This window comes from Chenopodium album, chromosome 12 (genome assembly GCF_948465745.1).
Source record: "Chenopodium album chromosome 12, dcCheAlbu1.1, whole genome shotgun sequence".
Lineage (NCBI taxonomy): Eukaryota > Viridiplantae > Streptophyta > Magnoliopsida > Caryophyllales > Amaranthaceae > Chenopodium > Chenopodium album.
In genome coordinates, this window is record NC_137845.1 from 602,302 (window position 1) to 620,447 (window position 18,146).

At 32.5% G+C, this 18,146-nt stretch overlaps 1 pseudogene; it reads right to left on the bottom strand.

Moving 5' to 3' along the window:
* Nucleotides 1-1,043: 1,043 nt before the first annotated feature.
* Nucleotides 1,044-2,981, bottom strand: LOC145571465 (cytochrome P450 94C1 pseudogene; annotated as a pseudogene).
* Nucleotides 2,982-18,146: the final 15,165 nt, after the last annotated feature.

The window sequence follows — 18,146 nt, forward strand, 5'->3', positions numbered from 1 at the left end:
TAATTAATTAGTTAGTTATTATAACTAATTATATTAATTTAGGTATAATAACTAATTAATTAATTGAATGAGGCTAGTTATTTCACATCTACTCAAAATAAAAATTTGAATAAAAATACAATCTTTTTGGAGATTAATATATAATGTTATTTGAATGAAGTCTAGCATTGGTTTTTTTTTTTTTAATTTTTTTTTTATTGAGCGAAAATGATAGCTTTAAGGGAAGGATAAAGTAGTAGATAAACCCCGCCCTCTTGTGATTGGAGGGGGCATCGCCGTATATTATCGTTTAAAAAAAAAAAGTAGATTAATAAACAATGTTTCTAGTATGGATTTTTGGATTGAGTTAATTAATTAAAATGCGTACGCTGAATAGATGATTTTGAATTCAAATCAAATACAAAGTATTGAAGTTGAGTATTAATTAAGTAATTAATTGTATGACATACTGTAAGATGATTAAATATTCAAATGTGTTATATGCAATGTCTTTTAATATTTATATATATTATAAAGGATCGTGGTTATGACCAGACAAAATCTGTATATATGTATGGATCAAACCCCAGATTAGATTTTTTTATAATAAACTATAGAATCAGATAAGAGAAGAAAAAACAATTATAACACAGATTCCAAAGTTATAGTCTAAACTCATTCTGCTCAAAATTTGCAGAGAATAAATAATATCAGTATTTGTCTTTTTAGTCCAAAACAAGATATATAGCAAAAAAAAAAAAAAAAAAACAAAAAAAAACATATATATAGAATTGAAGTACTCAGTAAGTAGCTATATATTGCAATTAAGGTTTAAAAAACAACCTTACCAATCCCAAAATTATAATCTTGACTTTAAACTACTCAAAGTCTCAACAAACTTCAAAACAATGATAATTAATTACATATATATACACAACCATGATCAAACCTTAGCTTTCCAAAGTTAATTAGATAATAATCTTTGTAGTCAATAGAGATTTAAAATTCTTTAATTTTTACAATAGAATGAGTATCTAACTTGCATTAGGGTCAATTGCACTAGTTGTGCAAAAACAATTCAAAAAGAAAAATAACTCCTTAAAAATATCATTTTTAATTTATCAATAATGAACCGCATGTTCATCTTCTTTCCACTTATATATACGAGGTATAAACTTATTACAATTGATTTTATGTACTTGTATTGTAGTACTACGTACTAATATCTCTACCATTTTTCTCCTGATATACACTAAACACTACTACATCATTGGAAAAATTGGATCTCCGTACCTTAAAACATGCATATATAGATATATGCTTGTTCAAATAATACTAGTTTGTATATTATGTGTTACCTAAGCACTTACCTTTGTTTAACTTACACTAATTACTTGCATGTGCTGTGCAATTAATTATAACTCACCACGCAATGATCGATGTCTTCAAGATCTCCTTCGTTCATGGCAGTGATTCGTTAGTAATTTAGTATCAATCATTAATTTGTCTCCTTAAACTAAGCGTTTGGTCACGACTACCGGCATGCCACCTTTTAGGGTGGCTGTAAGACCGGGGACGAACTGTGGGGCCCAACTCGAGTTAGCCAGTTTTATATGAAACTGTCTCACCAGAGTAAGGGCTACCACTTTCATAGCCAATAACCCCATATCCTTTCCCAAACAAGGTCTAACCCCAGCTTGAAATACCGGGTACCTGTATGGGTTTTCTGGCACAAAAACCCCTTCGTTGTTTAACCATCTTTCGGGCTTGAACTCTAAACAATCCGGGCCCCATATTGTCTCCATACGACCCATTGCATACGGATGGTATGCCACCCGGGTACCCTTCTTGACGTAAGTCCCATCAGGCAAAACGTCGTCGTTTTTAGCAAACTTTGAGTCCATTTGGACCGGTGGGTACAATCTCAATGTCTCATATACCGCCCCTTGAAGATAATGCATTTTCCTTAGTTCCTCTATGGAAGGAATGGTGAGGCTAGACGACGACCGTTGACCTAAAACTCGGTTACTCTCCTCGAGTATCCGGGCTTCGGCACTTGGGTTTCGGGCCATAAGGTAGAAAAATACTGTAAGGCCCGAAGCCACCGTGTCACGGCCCGCTAGGAGAAAACTAACCACAATGTCCCTTAAATACTTATCATCCGAAACACTCCCCATAAACCTTGACAACAAGTCACTTTTGTTGTTGAACTCCTTTTTCCTCCTCTCTCTTATGATACTCTCAGCTAGAAAATCGACTTTCGAAATCGCGCCCTTAAGCTTCCTCTCCGACCCGATGTTGAACACCCGTTTGGCCCGCCAAATGAGCGAGGTCGGGCAAAGGGCCCGCTCCGAAGATATCGTAGAAGCAACATCAAATGCCTCCGCAAGCCCGTCAAGGCCCGCCGGGTCAACCCCGAACGAAAACTTACAAATATTAACAAATGAAAATTTCTTCAATACGTCTTGCAAGTCTACCACTGGTGATCCCAATAAGGCGGGAAAAAGGCGGTCCTCAATCACGTTATTGAGGACCTCATGAGCGTAGGCTCGGACCGAGACCGAGCCTAGCTCGAGGCTGGCGATCTTTCGTTGGAACTTCCAGTGTTCTCCATCAACTATAAATATCCCCTTTCCTAGCAAGTCCCCAAGGATAGCCGACATCGGCTTACCCTTGGGGTAGTTATCGAACTTGGTCCGAAGAATGTGCTCCACATTCTTCGGGTCCGCGATAATAGTGTTGTTTAAGATATGAATATGGATCGTTTTGGTGGGAGAGTTTCGTAAGAGATGTGCATACCAATCTGGAAGATTTGTGAATTTTTCCCTCCAACTCGAAGTTACGAAAGATTGACAAATCTCACACTTACACCAAGGGTTGATGTATTTTTTGGTGATAATGTAATAAGAAAAAAGAAGCAAAGTAAAAATGGAGGAAATTAGGAAGAAAAATAAGGAAAAAATAGATAGCTCCATTGAAGAAAGAGAGGAAATATGATTAGAGGTTATTATAATAAGGAAAGTTCGTTGAGGAAAAATGGTTTGAAGAGAGAGAATGAGTGAGGATTTGAGGTGAAGGTAGCATTTTATAATGTGGGGTATTTTGGAGTTATTTGATAATTATTTCTACGACGACTAATTTATTTTTAAAAAATAATAATTGATCAATACGTGTGAGTAATGTGTTTCCCCTTCCGCAAATGCTACAAGCCTACAATTGGAAAGAATACAAATTACTTTGTATATATTAGCCTAATAGGGCCCATTCGCATATTTGAGTATTAGGTCCGGTTCATTTCACCTAATTTTGGCTGAATTATTTTTTTTTTTTTATTGAAGTGAAATTATTTTTGCTGAACTTAAAATCTTTTTATTGAACTGAAAGTATTTTTATCGATTTTCCATTATATTTTTTAAAATTACTGATTTTTACTAAATTAAGTTTATTTATACTGAACTAAACTTATATTTACTAAACTGGACTTATTTTTACTGAATTGAAATTATTTTTACTGAATAATATTATTTAAAGGTGAAGGGAATAGGACCTTACTTTCTGGAGCTTAAAAAAAAATTTTACATACTTCCTCTGTTTTGAATGTTTCACTTTGATATTATTTGTAACTTTTTTTATTTACTTTTTTTATACTTACAACAGTTTAACTTTTATATTATTTTAAATGGCTTTGAGTAAGATCGCTAATCGGCAGAGCCGAGCCCGAACTATGGTCGGCTCGACTTGTGTTTGTTTAAGTTTGTTCAAACTCGAGTCGAGCTCAAACCTTTATGAGTCGAGCTTTTTCCGAGCCAAGCTTTGAATAAACGTTGACCAAACCAAACTCGAATTGTTCACGAACAAACTTGACTTAGTATTATCCTTAGTTTACTTATCTTCTTTATTGTTCATTATTAAATTTTTAATTTTGCGAAGAGTTTAATTTTTTTATAATAATAATACTAACTTATTTTTTATTGTGTAATTTCTATTATAAATATATTTATTTTATATACATGATTTTTCTTTTTTTGTATAAAAAAATCATTGAGCTTTTTCACGAACTTTTCGAGTTGAGCTTGGCATAACTCATCTTGGCTCTTTAAGGTCTCGAGCCGAACTCAAACCCGAGCCAATGCACCACGAATCGAGCTTTGACCAAACTTTGACCGAGCCGAGCTCAAATTGTTCACGAATAAGCTCGGCTCATTATCACCTCTAGCTTTGAGGATTTATAACTAAGAAAATATATAGTCCTGTGAAATCTTATTAGATTCATCTAGATTTATTCTATTTTGATATCATATGTTTATATTTTTAACATATTGATTGTTAAAGATATTAACTATTAAAATAATGCATTGACTTTCCTTAAAAAAATTAATGTATCAACAAGCATGAAAAGAAAAGTGTCGGTATTATTTTTTATTTATTTTTTTATTTTTTTACAAGTTTTAAAACGAACATTTTCTATGAAATTACTCCGCATTACTTTTTTTTTTTTTTAAGTGCCACCTCATCTACAATTTCAATTTTATTATAATATTTATTATTAATTTTCAAAAAAGTATGTAAAGAGAGAGAATGTAAAATACTCCATACTATTGAATTTGCCACAACTATAGATGTTTGGGCCAAGTCCATTGTCCTAAGCCCAGTGACCTAAAATTACAAAAATACCCCTCCTTGATTCAGCCCATCATTAATCATTGCAAAGTACAGATTTACCCTTAATCGGTCTAACTAAATACAACTTCTGCCACCTGAAAGTACAACTATAAATAGCTCTCCAATCATTAATGATGGTAACTTTTTCCTAATTCTCTCTCCTTCTCTCTCTAAAGTACACACTCTCTCTACTTTCTCTCTCTAGAAAATACCCTTGTCACACCCCCGGGGCAACTAACCTTTCTTGTTTTGCAGGCCATGCTCTCGAACGTGCAAGCGGAGCTCTCAGACATCCCTTTGCTAGGCGGAGCCGAAGGACACTTGAACAATCGGACAAGCTCTAGGGCATCTTGATGTACATTACTACCCTAAGACTCCCATGAGCATTCTGTTTCCAGAAACAATATAGATTTTCTTTTCTTCTTTTTTTTTTTTTTTTTTTTTTTTTTGAGAAGGTAAGAACAAATAAACATTAGAAAACCCTCCTCATGAGGGGTATTCCTAATATATCAGAAGAAAGAATAGAAAACAAACTATAGTTATCAGCTATAGAGAACATGACCTAATCTATCTCAACACTTAATCAAGATGGAGTACATCTGTACATACGTATGTAGCTCCAAGCTAGGATAAAGCAGAAATATTAAATATGACCTTAAAACATCATAATTAATTTAGACATACACGATGGAATCACACATCCATAGTAGTTAATGTTGCTTAGGTAATGCTTTTTTAATTTTAGCATCTTAGCTATAGAACTTTATTTTAGCATCTTATACTAATAAAGTTTTAGAGCATCGGTTTGCCTAATACTTACAATGTATAAAAGATTTGTTTCAAAGAGAATAATTCACATGTGAGTTAATTCATACGTAGTATTATTTTTTTCTCACTTTAAAAAAATAGAGACATTCAACATACACGTAGTTATATACTTATGTAGTGTATATTACGTCACATAAAACTAAACCTAATTATATTATACTAATTATACCTATACTTTATATGTAGTTAGACTCTCCTGTAATGCGGAGCAATTGCATGCTATCTCGACGACTGAATTTTCAATTCACTTAATGGTAGTACGTGTCCATTTTACTATAGAAAAATACACGCGAATATGAAAGTGATAGATGAAATAATGCACTCTACTAGTCATAGTCTATTTGATAATTTATAAAGTTACTTGGCAAGTTGTTTTCTGGTTTGGTTTTGCAACTTGGTTTTTAGTATTTTGGTACAAAAATACAACTATCGAACATCGCTAATGACAGGTAATATTAAGTGGGGTTGAGTAAGTGTCATTAAAATCATATTATATAACATGAATAACATGTGGTTTTTTTATTTTTCCAACATGTGATGCCAAATTGTTAGGCTTTTGGTCCGCCGCAACGATGACTTGGTGAATAAATTGACAATTTTTTTGTAATTTTTTACTCTATTGTTTATAGATTTTAGTCGGCCGATAACAATGGCAAATGTTTTGTTTAATCTTCTGCTTTAAGTAAATTAATTAATTAAGATTTTGTAGAATATTCTTTAGGAAAAAGGGGTTAATTAATTCGTTTTGGGAACTGATCTTTACTTTTTAGCGGGTTTGTGGGGCTTAATCTGTCCATTTTCTATTTCGTAATCTCTTGTTTAATTGATTAAAGATTTGATTTAAACTTTAAAGTTATTACTTTTTTGACCTATATGCTTATGTCATGACCATGATTTTATGTCAGTTAAATTTCTTGTTTTTGGTGAGAGCGAGGGATAGCTCAATTTGTTAGAGCGTTCTTTTCGATTTCAGGAAATTATGAAATCAATTCTAATCACTCGTCTTTGTGGCTCTCTCTAAACACCAAAAGAAAATAAAAGTCTTGTTTTTGATTATCAAATAATCTTACTTTGTTGAATGTCAAATTTGCTTTGGCTGTGATAGAATGTGCTGTTCTTTAATTAATTTGAAGATTTTCAATTTATCGATCATATGGAGTATAAGCTCTCTATATAGTTGAATGTAACGTAACTTTATTTTCAAGTACATAAAAAATAAAATAAAATAAATATCGACTCCTAATTTAGGTCCAACCTGTTCTTTTGAGGTTCTAGCTCAACAGAGTAGATTTCAGCAGAGCAGTTAGAACATGTGTTAATAGAGCAAAGCAGGTCTTAGCAGAACAGAGTAGATTATTAATACTCAGCAGAGCATAAATTAATATAAAGTATAACAATTGATTTCAATACATACTTATTAGATTGTTTGTTACGTAAAGGTAATTAATTTGTGGGTTCAAAATGTACTAAATGACTACTCTGCATTATTTCACAAAAATACATACTCCAAATGTTGTTTGCATTGACAAATTATATTAGTTTGAATTATTAGATTTTTGGGTGGAGAATAATTAGAAGTCAGCCCTAATATTAATTAAAATCAAAAGACACCTAGATGGATCACAATTAGTGGTCATCAACTAATATCTCCATTTTTAATTAAATAAACTCATGTATATTTGACTTTAAGAATGTATAAGTACTAATCTTCAAATAAAAAGAATATTAGTACTAACTATATACGATATTAAAATTTTAACAATTTTTCAAAAGACACTGCAATTATACGTAGTATTACGGTATACCATAGTTAAGTTTGTTGAAAGCACTTTGTATGTCCATTTTAGTTAGGCTCGTAATCAGGGTTAGTTGGGACTTGGGAGAAGTTGACCCAATTTGCATTGCAAATCCGAGCCAAATCTGATCTAATCAAGTTTAACAAGTTAGGGTGAGAATTTTTTTACCAATTTAAGTAAACGGTTTTTACAACTAACCTATATAATTAAATAGTTTAGATTAAGGTTGATATCTTCATCTAAAAGATAGCATGTTTGGCTCGTTAGTTTAACTCATTGACAAATAAATATCCCTAGGTATGATAATGAAACGTGTGGATTTGGTAAAAATTTTAGAAATAATAATTAATAAGGGTATCCTAAGATAATAATTATTTATGTATAATTGTTGAAATTGTGTACTCTGTAACTAATTTATTGAAAATAACCGGTACAAATGTAATACTCGTAGTAGTCGTAGTAATAAATGATAGTAATAAGAAATACTCCATAGAAAAATGGATTAAATGAATTAAGGGTTAAGGTTAAGATTTTCAACCCGTTTATTAAATAACCGTTGATTTAGTCTAACCTGGATTAAAGAGTTACAACCCGTTCATTATCAATCCAAACACAAATGAACCCCACCCAACCTAATATGCTGACCAATTAACTCTACTCATAATTATAAAGAAACATGAAGAGTGTGATGAGGTACATGCCATGTGATACAAATGTGATGAGGTGCTACACTATTAGGGCATACACTCAGGGTCTGTTCTCTTCACATTATTTTCAGTTCACTTCAGTTTAATTCAGTTTAGTTCTTAAGTTCCTTCTTTCATAAAATATTCAGTTCAATTCAGTTTAGTTCTGCTCCAATAAGTTAAGTTAAGTTCAGTTTAGCTCAGTTCAATCAACCAGAACAGGCCCTTAATACATGTATGACATCATCACTTAGCTTAGCTTGGATAGTCATCACCATATGTATATTACATGATACACGATACACGATGAATTTTTTTTTCTTTTTTTTTTGACACAACGATGAAAATAAACTTAAGGATCTACTAACCAACTCTATCTACTCATAATACTATAGATCAAGAAACAGAAAAAGTGTGTGATAAGTGTGTATCATAATACTATATATATATATATATATATATATATATATATATATATATATATGACATCATTTATATCCATTCAAAAAAAAAATTATATGACATCATTTATATAGCCACCAGCCCACCATATTTATATTCCATGATACACGATGGAAATCGACTTAATGAATACGTTTGTGTTATTCATTGGTTGGTCCATACCACGTACTATCAACATTATTAGCAATATGTCAACCTCACTACTGTGAAGTCTTTGTTTTAATTTGGACAAACGTTGCTATGAATGAATTGGAATTTGAGTGGCCGTAAAATGCTCATTGTTTCGACATTAGTCTGTAGTATCCAATTCAATGTTGGGTACATCTAAAGATCTTGAAATTAGACGACAAATTGTTGAGTACAGCACAAATTAGGGCCTAAATTGATAGAAATTAGAGAATCCTGGGGCACGTCCACGTGAATTAAGCCAAGGGTCACGATTCAAGGTGTGGTCTGGTATGGTGGAGCTAAGACTAGGTAACTACCGGTCTACCGGTCATGTGTATGGATCGGAGCCACACGACCTATACACTCTAATCTGTGAACACATATAGAGGGTATCTGATTGAATCTTATTGGACTTGATTAATTAAATTAAACTTATTGGACCTTATTTAAAATTATCTAAACTTATCAAATCTCAAATATAGGTGAAGAGAACACACCCTTGATTATTTGTATATTTTTTTCTACCAGGACCTGTTCTCTTCAGCTTAAATTCAGTTCAATTCCTAATTTTCTTCTCTCGTAAACAGTTCAGATCAGTAAATTAGAACAGGCCCTTGGAGCGTATCAAGTTACTTGCCTATATATCTTTCTTAATTTAATAGTTTAATTTTCAATTAAGTTTGGTTTTACTTCCACTCAGCTATTACTTCAGTGTATTTTTTTAACTTGTGATAGAGTATAAAATATATTCCTATGCCTCAACCATCAGGTTAACCTTTTGGTTGACTTGATCCTCTAACATGATAGGGTATAAAACATATTCCTATCCCTCAACCATCAGTTTAAGCTTTTGATTGAGTTGGGTCAATTAACATGGTATCGGAACCAGCGTGACACAAAGGTCATGGGTTCGAATCTCATCCACCCCCCACTTTCAAGTGGGATATTAAGCGCTGGGTATGAGGAGGGTACATGCTGCATCCACACTTCTAGCTCAAACGGACTCTCGTGTAAGAGGGCGTGATAGAGTATAAAACATATTCCTAAACCTCAACCATCACTCCGTACAAATTAAATCTTGTCACGATTCAAGTTTGATTTTACTTTCACTCACCTATTATGAGACAAAAAAATAAATTCGGCGGGATTATGCCACATTAAAAGTTGCTTTTTTGGTAGATTGGTTAATTAGGACTTGTAGTTATTTAATTTAATTCCTTATTGAATATTGAGGAAATCATATTGATCATGTGGCATTGATTTTATAGTAGCTCACCACGTGGCTCAATTAATTACCTAATTAACTGACAATGACATGAAGTGGTTTGTTTGTTGACACTGTCTTATTAATAATAAAAGGTTAGTTACATATATAATTTTATATATATATATAGTTCTAGAGAAAGATGGTAACATTATTCTTCTTTTCCAATCATTAGCGTTAGAGTGAGCTTGAGTAACTTGATCTCTTTCTACTTTATGCACAACACACTATCCAACTTTGGATTTGTTTTTGAATTCTTCATGACTAGTGTTGTCCATTGAAGGAGTATATCCTCATTGACACGATCTTATACAAATAAGAAACTTACCAAATTTGCTTTGTCTATACAAAAATGTATTGTCACCTATTCACCTTAATAGTTAAATGATGCACACCAACTATGATCTATTTATGTATAACCTCTTCTCCCATAATCCAAGCTATGTCATTCTAACCTCTCTTGTACTGTATCTTTAACCCACGATCTTTAAATATGAATTCTAGCGATGGAGAAGTCATATAATATCTCCGATTTTTTTTAGTTGCAATTTTGGAATATTTTATATCTCATAAATAATACTCCAAAGTTGCAACTAAAAAAAATCGGAGGTAGTATAAATAAAAATAAAATAAAATAAACCATTTTCAAAATCGACATAATAATTTATTGGAAAAGTCATTCACATATTCCTTTCTATGAGGAGGGTCCATGCTGCATCCACACTTCTAGCCCAACGGGCTCTCGTGTGAGGGGGCGTGATAGAGTATAAAACATATTCCTGAGCCTCAACCATCAGCTTAAGCTTTTGGTTGAGATGGTCCACTAACACTTTCATTGGGTACGGTGCAATATGAATATCAATATGGTTAAATGGTTAATTAAAAGTTGAGTAATGTTTGAAAAACCTAGCTAGAACATAAGAAAAAGCTGGAATGTTGGATAAATAATTAATTGATATGATTCATATGAATTCAATCAAGGGGGGACACGTAACATATATAATGCCATAATGGGCTTGTAACTAAATTTGTAGCTCCATTATATATTTCAATCACAATCCACAAGCATAAATTATCTTCTTCTGAATAAATGTGACAACAACTTACCTGAATGATATGACAAACAATATGTACTCGATCATCGGAGACTGCTATTATAATGTTGCATCTTGCATGATCATGCAAGTACTACTTTGTCTTAGCAATAACGACCTTTTTTTTGTTTTACATATTTATTAGGAAAAACTGATAAAAATAATTCTAATTTTCACACATTCGTTCAAAATAATTCTAATTATGGATTATTTTTAAATAATCCGAATTTTAAGGGCCACTCACTTAAAATGGTTCCAACCAATTACCCAACCTGTTATAACAAGTAAAATGGACATGTATCACCACATAATTCGTTGAAAAAAAATTAAAACTAAAAAAATACAAAAGAAAAAAAGCCCCACCCACGACCACCTTCCCCGCCACCAGCCACGACCCCCTTTTGAAACCCCTATCCCCGCCGGAAAGCCCTCCCCCACGCCGGCACCGGTGACGCCCCTCCCCCTACCTCCTGAACCAGCGTTAATGTTTTAACATCTAGGCTGAGTAATCACAACTTATTACCAGGAATGATTACTAGCAAAGAGAAACCTTAACAATCGACGCAATTGATAGTAGTATGAAAGTTGGAATCATGGGTGATCATAAACAACATAATTCATTAATCAATATCTACAACTAAATATTAATACACTGATACCCAAAAATATCTCATAATCAAATTAATTGATAAAATCAAATACTAGCAAGGACGTGGTTGAGGAAAATGCTGGTGGAGGAAAGGGCGTGCTGAACGGCGAAGAAATACAATAAGTATCGCCGTAAGCCAATATTGAAACACAACCACCGTAGTTCAATTTAAGGAGGGAAGAGGCAATTTGTGCGCAATTAACTTAGGATCAAAATTCTTGATTTCTTGGGCATCGGACAATTCTCAATATCCCAACACACCTTCGTCTTGCGATATTCCATTGCAATTTACTTCACCTTCACATTTTGATTAAGATTTTCAATGGGTAAGGGGAGGCATGGCGCCGGCGCCGTCACCTAGGAGGGGTCTTTGGTCGCCGGCGGGGATAGGGCAGGGTGACCTAGGCTGGAATTTAGGGAAGGGGGGCTGCTGGGACGGTGATGGTGGGGTTGTGTGTGGGATTTTTTTTTAAATATTTTTTTTCCAACCTATCACGTGCTAACACGTGTCATTTAAACCTAAAAAGGAAAAAAAAAAAAAAAACCTCTTTAACAGGTTACTGGTCACTTGGGACTAATAAAGCGAATGACCCTCAAAATTCGGATTATTTAAAAATAATTCAAAGTTGAGATTATTTTTATCAAATTTTCCGGATTTAATTTAACTACCTACAACTTTTAACATGTTACCTCACTTTCAATTTACCGCATTAGACCAAATTTTGTGAAGCTTTTGATTAAAATGAAGCACTTAAATGAGGTAAAAAGAGTGTATGAAGTAATTCATTTTGTTCATGGAGTAAAATTTTAAGCCTCTCACTTTTATTATTATTATTATGATATTATTATTATTATTATTTTAAATTACATGCACCACTCGAATCAAATATTTCTTTATATTTGACAAAATTGACCATAATATAAGATCAATTTAATATATGCAAGGAATATGCAACTAAACTTGAACACTGCACACAATGCAAGTACACAATTGCTCGCGTATTTAAGATCTTCAATATAACCGACACCATATACCAATTATCATATAGTAGGTCTTGAACCAAATCATTCATTGATTTGTTAGCTTGGCCATGTTCTCTTAAATCAATTTAAAGCAATAAAGAAAAAAAATTACGAGTATTTAATTTGATCACTAAAATTAGGTTTAATCTACTTTTTTTTTTTTTTGAAAAAAGGTTTAATCTACGTTTAATAAGCATTAATTAATATATGTAAAAACTAAGAGGAAGAAAAAAAAAAACAGTCTTACTCCCTCTAATTCCAAAGTGCATCATATTATTCATGTCGCACCCCCAAATTTTATTGATTTGTGCTTAATTTTAAGTAAATGCTTTAAAAAATTTCTTTTATGAAATTACATTCTGAATTTATTAGAATAATTTGAGCCCGAAACGTGCTTAAGACATGCTTGATCAGGGGTAGCTAGAGAACATATTCCCTATATATCGTACACAGAGTCTCATCTTACTAATTAATTAACCATTAGGCTAAGACCTGATTGACAAGAGCAAACCGCCGCTAATTCGCTTTACCTTGTTAACTAATAATTAGACTTGTTTGGGTGATAATATAATGATGTATGTGACTTAGTGACTATTAGTTGGCTTGAGTAGTTGAGAGTATTTATTTTTATAATATTGCTTGTGTAAATTAATTAAAACGTTTTTAATTTTGCGCGATGAAGTTGGAATCATTCAACCTGTCTGATTCTCTGGGAGCTTGTCTTCCCTTTCGTTTTTTCGATTTATCGTTGCAAATTGGTATTAGACTTGGGCTAAGGATGATGATGCACAATTAAAACAATAATCACTTGGTCAACAGAAAATCTTTAATTCAATATTTTGTTTTGATTATTGTGGATTTGATCTACCTTATTTGTTGTTTAATTCTAAAAAATTTAATTGAGTGGTTCCACTTGCTTATATCACTTAATTATTAGTTTGTTATTATATTTGACTTTAGGTTACTTTGCTGTAATATTTGAAAATAGGTACAACAATAACACCCCGACAATTTTTATTTTTATTTTTTAAAAAGTATAACATTAACACTCTCGAACTTTGAATGGCAATTTTAATTTCTAGATTAATTATACGATGAAAGATACTTCGTAGCTAGTGTATGTAATATTGAAATTTGATTTAGGTGAACGTTAATTATAGATTATTAGTTGAAGCTTATTATTCTACATCAACAAATGCAAGTGTCCCACGGATATAAAAAAAATAATAAAATAAAAATAAAAAATAAATATAAAAATAAAAATAAAAAAATAATAATAATAATAAAAATAAATAAATAAATAATTAAACACTTTTTTTTTCTAAAAAATTAAACACTTGATTACTAGACTAAAGGGGTACTCCAAATGTGGCTTAAGCCTGTATTTAGCAAGAATTCATTAAATAATTATACCAAGTACAACTTTATCGAAACCAAATACTAGTTACACAAAGTTTCATATGTGACTGGCCGCACCATACGGCCAGCCACAATATAATGTTTTTCATTATTATTATTTTTTAATTCTTCTTCTCTCTCTCCTCTTTCTCTCTCCTCTATTAATTTCTTCTTCTCCAGTTAGCTACCCATATTACCCCCTTCACCAAGGTATCTCCTCTTTATCTCTCCTCCTTTCTCCAAAAAAGGGCAGCATACTTGCAAAACAAACCACTTGCAGTTACAAAGGAAGAATGCATGTCCTCCACCAACCCGTTGTCGTACTCCGTGAGCTCCTCGTACTCCGTCGTCGGAAAAAACTTAGAGGTTTTTAAGGCCAAATTCAGCCATAAAAACTCTAAATCTAGAGTTTTCATGGTCGAATTTGGCCTTTTTAGCCATATTTGAAGTGAAACTCGAAACCATTGTTAATTTTAAAGGTATTTGTTCGATTTATTTTTTTTTTTTAACGATTTGGTTGTGGGTTCGGTTGGAACTATGTTTGTTTGTGGGTATGGTGGTGGTGGTGGTGGTGGTGGCATGGCGTATTGGGGGTGGGGCTAGTGGCGTTTTGGGGGTAGGGCTAGTGGCGTTTTGGGGGTGGTGGTGGGTCAAGGGTTACTAGGTCGGGGGTTACTTAAGGGGTTACTAGATGGGTAGGTCAGGGATTACTTAAGGGGTTACTAGATAGGTTACTTAAGTAGGGTTACTTAATTGGGGTTACTTGAAGGGGTTATTAGGGATTACTTGGGAGGTTATTTAAGTGAGGTTACTTGAGGGATTACTGAAGGGGTTATTTAAGTAGGGTTACTAGAGGGGTTACTAAGTTGGAGGGGATACTAGAGGGGTTACTAAGTCGGAGGGGTTACTTGAGGGGTTATTAGAGGGGTTACTTGATCCGGTCAGGGGTTACTAAGTCGGAGGAGTTACTTAAGGGTTAGTTGGTCCGATCAGGGGTTACTTGGTTGGTGGGATTACTTTGTCATTTGCTGATTTGGCACCATGTTGCATGGTGCGGAAACGCACTGGTTAATAAATTTCCAAATATCGCGGAGTACGTTATGTTATCTTGTGTGCATTCTTATCCTTTGAATTTTGTCTCTCGGTGGTTGTTACAACCTGATTTTGGTTAAATTGGCAGTTGGGAGAACATTCAAGTATTCAACTACTAGTGTAACATTTTGTCTGTCTAATAAGATTCAGTGTACAGAAATTTGGCGCAAATTTTTTGGATTCAGAAATATACATGCATGAATCACGACCCTTTTTATGATCCTCCAAATCATCCAATTGTGATATTCTTATCCAATGTATAAAGTACTAGATCCCCATTCATACTAAAATGACGTACCAAATCAGTCAACTTATGAATATATATATAGATTAGATATAGCTGCGCTTGCTACTAATTGTGGCTTATATATGTCGGTATAAACGTGATTTCTAGCTTTGAAGTCAAAGATAAGTGATTAAATTAAACATATAAATAGAAAATGTAAAATTTAATAAAAGACTTTTTCGCTGTAGGACTTTTATGAGAAATGACTTACTAGCTACTGTAAAAAAAAAAAAAAATAAATAAATAAAAATAAAAATAAAAATTGTGACAAAAAGAAACCTTTTTATAGGTTAGCTAAAAGGAAAATATTAAATTAACTTAGCATTAATTACATTCATCCACATGCATGTTTTTGTTATAAAATTTCCAACCTTGCACTTTAGAAAACACTTATATGGGGAGAGTAATGTTATACATAGCCCTTATGTATAAACATTAAAAACACTCTTTAAAATTATACTCCGTATAAATTTAGAAATCCATGACAAAAACACATTTTGACTTTTAACACTACTCCGTATTAATTATAAATTTTACTTTGATTTATGAAAAAACATAATTATGTGAGTTATGATTTTGTTAGATCTGTTTCAATGTATGTTTAATTAATTCAAATTCAATTTTTTTTTTTTTTTTTTTCACAAATGTATATTTAAAGATATTTTCGATTGGACTTTTATAGTATTTACAAACATGATAAAAGAATCAAACCCGCAGCTTCCGCCTTGACAGGGCGGTGCTCTGACCGAAATTGGAGAACTGCCAGACAGACGAAGTTGGGCGGCGCCATCTAAAACGAGCGACGCGACGGGGGTAACAAAATATAGCAGCACGGCGGTCCCTTATTTTCCTTAAAAAACAGGAAAAAAGGGACAAATCGGCAAGAAAACCGCAAGAACGGCCCTGAGAAAACCGAATTCGCCCCAACCTCAGCTAATTATAAATGGATGAAATATATCACTATTCATCATTTAGAAGATCCTAATTAATTAACAGAAAATATGTTCGTTTTCCCAAGTCAATATATTAGGGTAATAATCGGTAATACTTTCGTCTTTCATCAGTTGATTACTAGAATCAATTTCTAACCAATTGATGCACTACACCTACACCAACAAATTTGATTCGGTAAGAATTGATTTGATTTTGTCCGACCTAACAACCTAAGCTATTTGATTTCTTCTATCGAATTGCTTTGAACATTCAGATAGTGAATGTCTGAATGCATATTGTCGACAAAGATCTTTGTAGTAGTAATATTTTAAGCGTTGCCCCTAAAATCCAATACCAATTGTTAGGGTGCTACAATCTTACATGCATTGCTGTTTTACATACACAATCAAATCAAATTATTAAAGATGTACGAGTCCTATTACTATAATTGTGCTTGACAAGAGCATTAAACATGAGAAACAATTTAATAAGGAAAAAATTAAGAAAAAGTAATATTTTTTAAGCATGCATTATCATCCTTTTCTAAGCTAGCATCATTAATTTGTATGCGTGATTGTGAATACTAGGTCTACCATAAATAGTAATAATAATCATTTTACATAATTATGGAAAATAACATTAAACATCCTAGCTATAAATCACATTGCAGGAAATTAATTATCACACCGTGAAAGTTCAATTATATATTCATACATAGATTGAAATTTAAAAATTGGAAATAAATTAAATTTAAGTTGAAAGCTAACCACACAGTACAACATCTAACTTTCTTTTTTAAAAAAAAATCTGACTTTGAACTTTAGTGATTAATGAGAATCGAACCCCAACCTCATGATTAAGAATTGAGAGTAAGTTCTACTATTAAGATTCCACATGAAATTTCGGGTGAGACCGTGAGATTGTTGGTAACTTAGGTTGAGTGAATTATTTTGACAACTTTGCAGTGCCATTTACACGTCAAGCAAAAAAGTGAAATACTGTAGGACTTATGCAAAACAAGATATCATGTACCGGTTTTAGTTTGTAATCATATTTTTGTGGTGTTTGCCTACTGCCGTAGTGTTTGGACTTTGGAGTGTGCACGCAAAAGTGTGTATTTTCAATGATCCTATATTCCTATCCACTTATATTGATGAAAAAGTTGGCTAAAGTTTTGGCTAGCTGCCTACTCAGTACTCTGTATTTACTACCTTTGTTACATATTAGTTACAATTTTTGTCAAAAAGGATTGCTGTACATTAGTTGCAACTTTTAATTTTTTTTTCCTTTTTTAGTAAGTTTTCTTAAATGAAATTACAAAAATACCCTTACTAAATATTTCATAAACATAATTAGTTACCTAAAATTGATTTCATTAAATTTTAATCTAACTTAATTAACATAATATTGTCACCCAATTAAATCAACAATCAATTCAACATATCATTCGGATCGAAATGCCATAAAGTTTTCACAAATTCACCATATGGCATATGCCACCGAGCTTTTAAAAAATTCACAAAATGACATTCGGTGAATTTATGAAAATTTCATGATATTTGGTAAATTTTTTAAAAAAACTCAGTAACATTTAATAAAATCGCCATTTATTTTATTTAAATGGAACTTTAGTGCATCGCAACCTTACAACTTTATATCACCAAGCTTATATTAAATGGGCTAGGTCTACGTCTATTTAAAGTCAAGATATTGGGCTTAAAAATGGGGTTTCGGTATTACAATTGACACAAAAACAACAATGGCTTTCCTATAAGCCTAGTACTAGTACTAGTACGAGTCAAGTTTATGAAATTTGGATATACAAA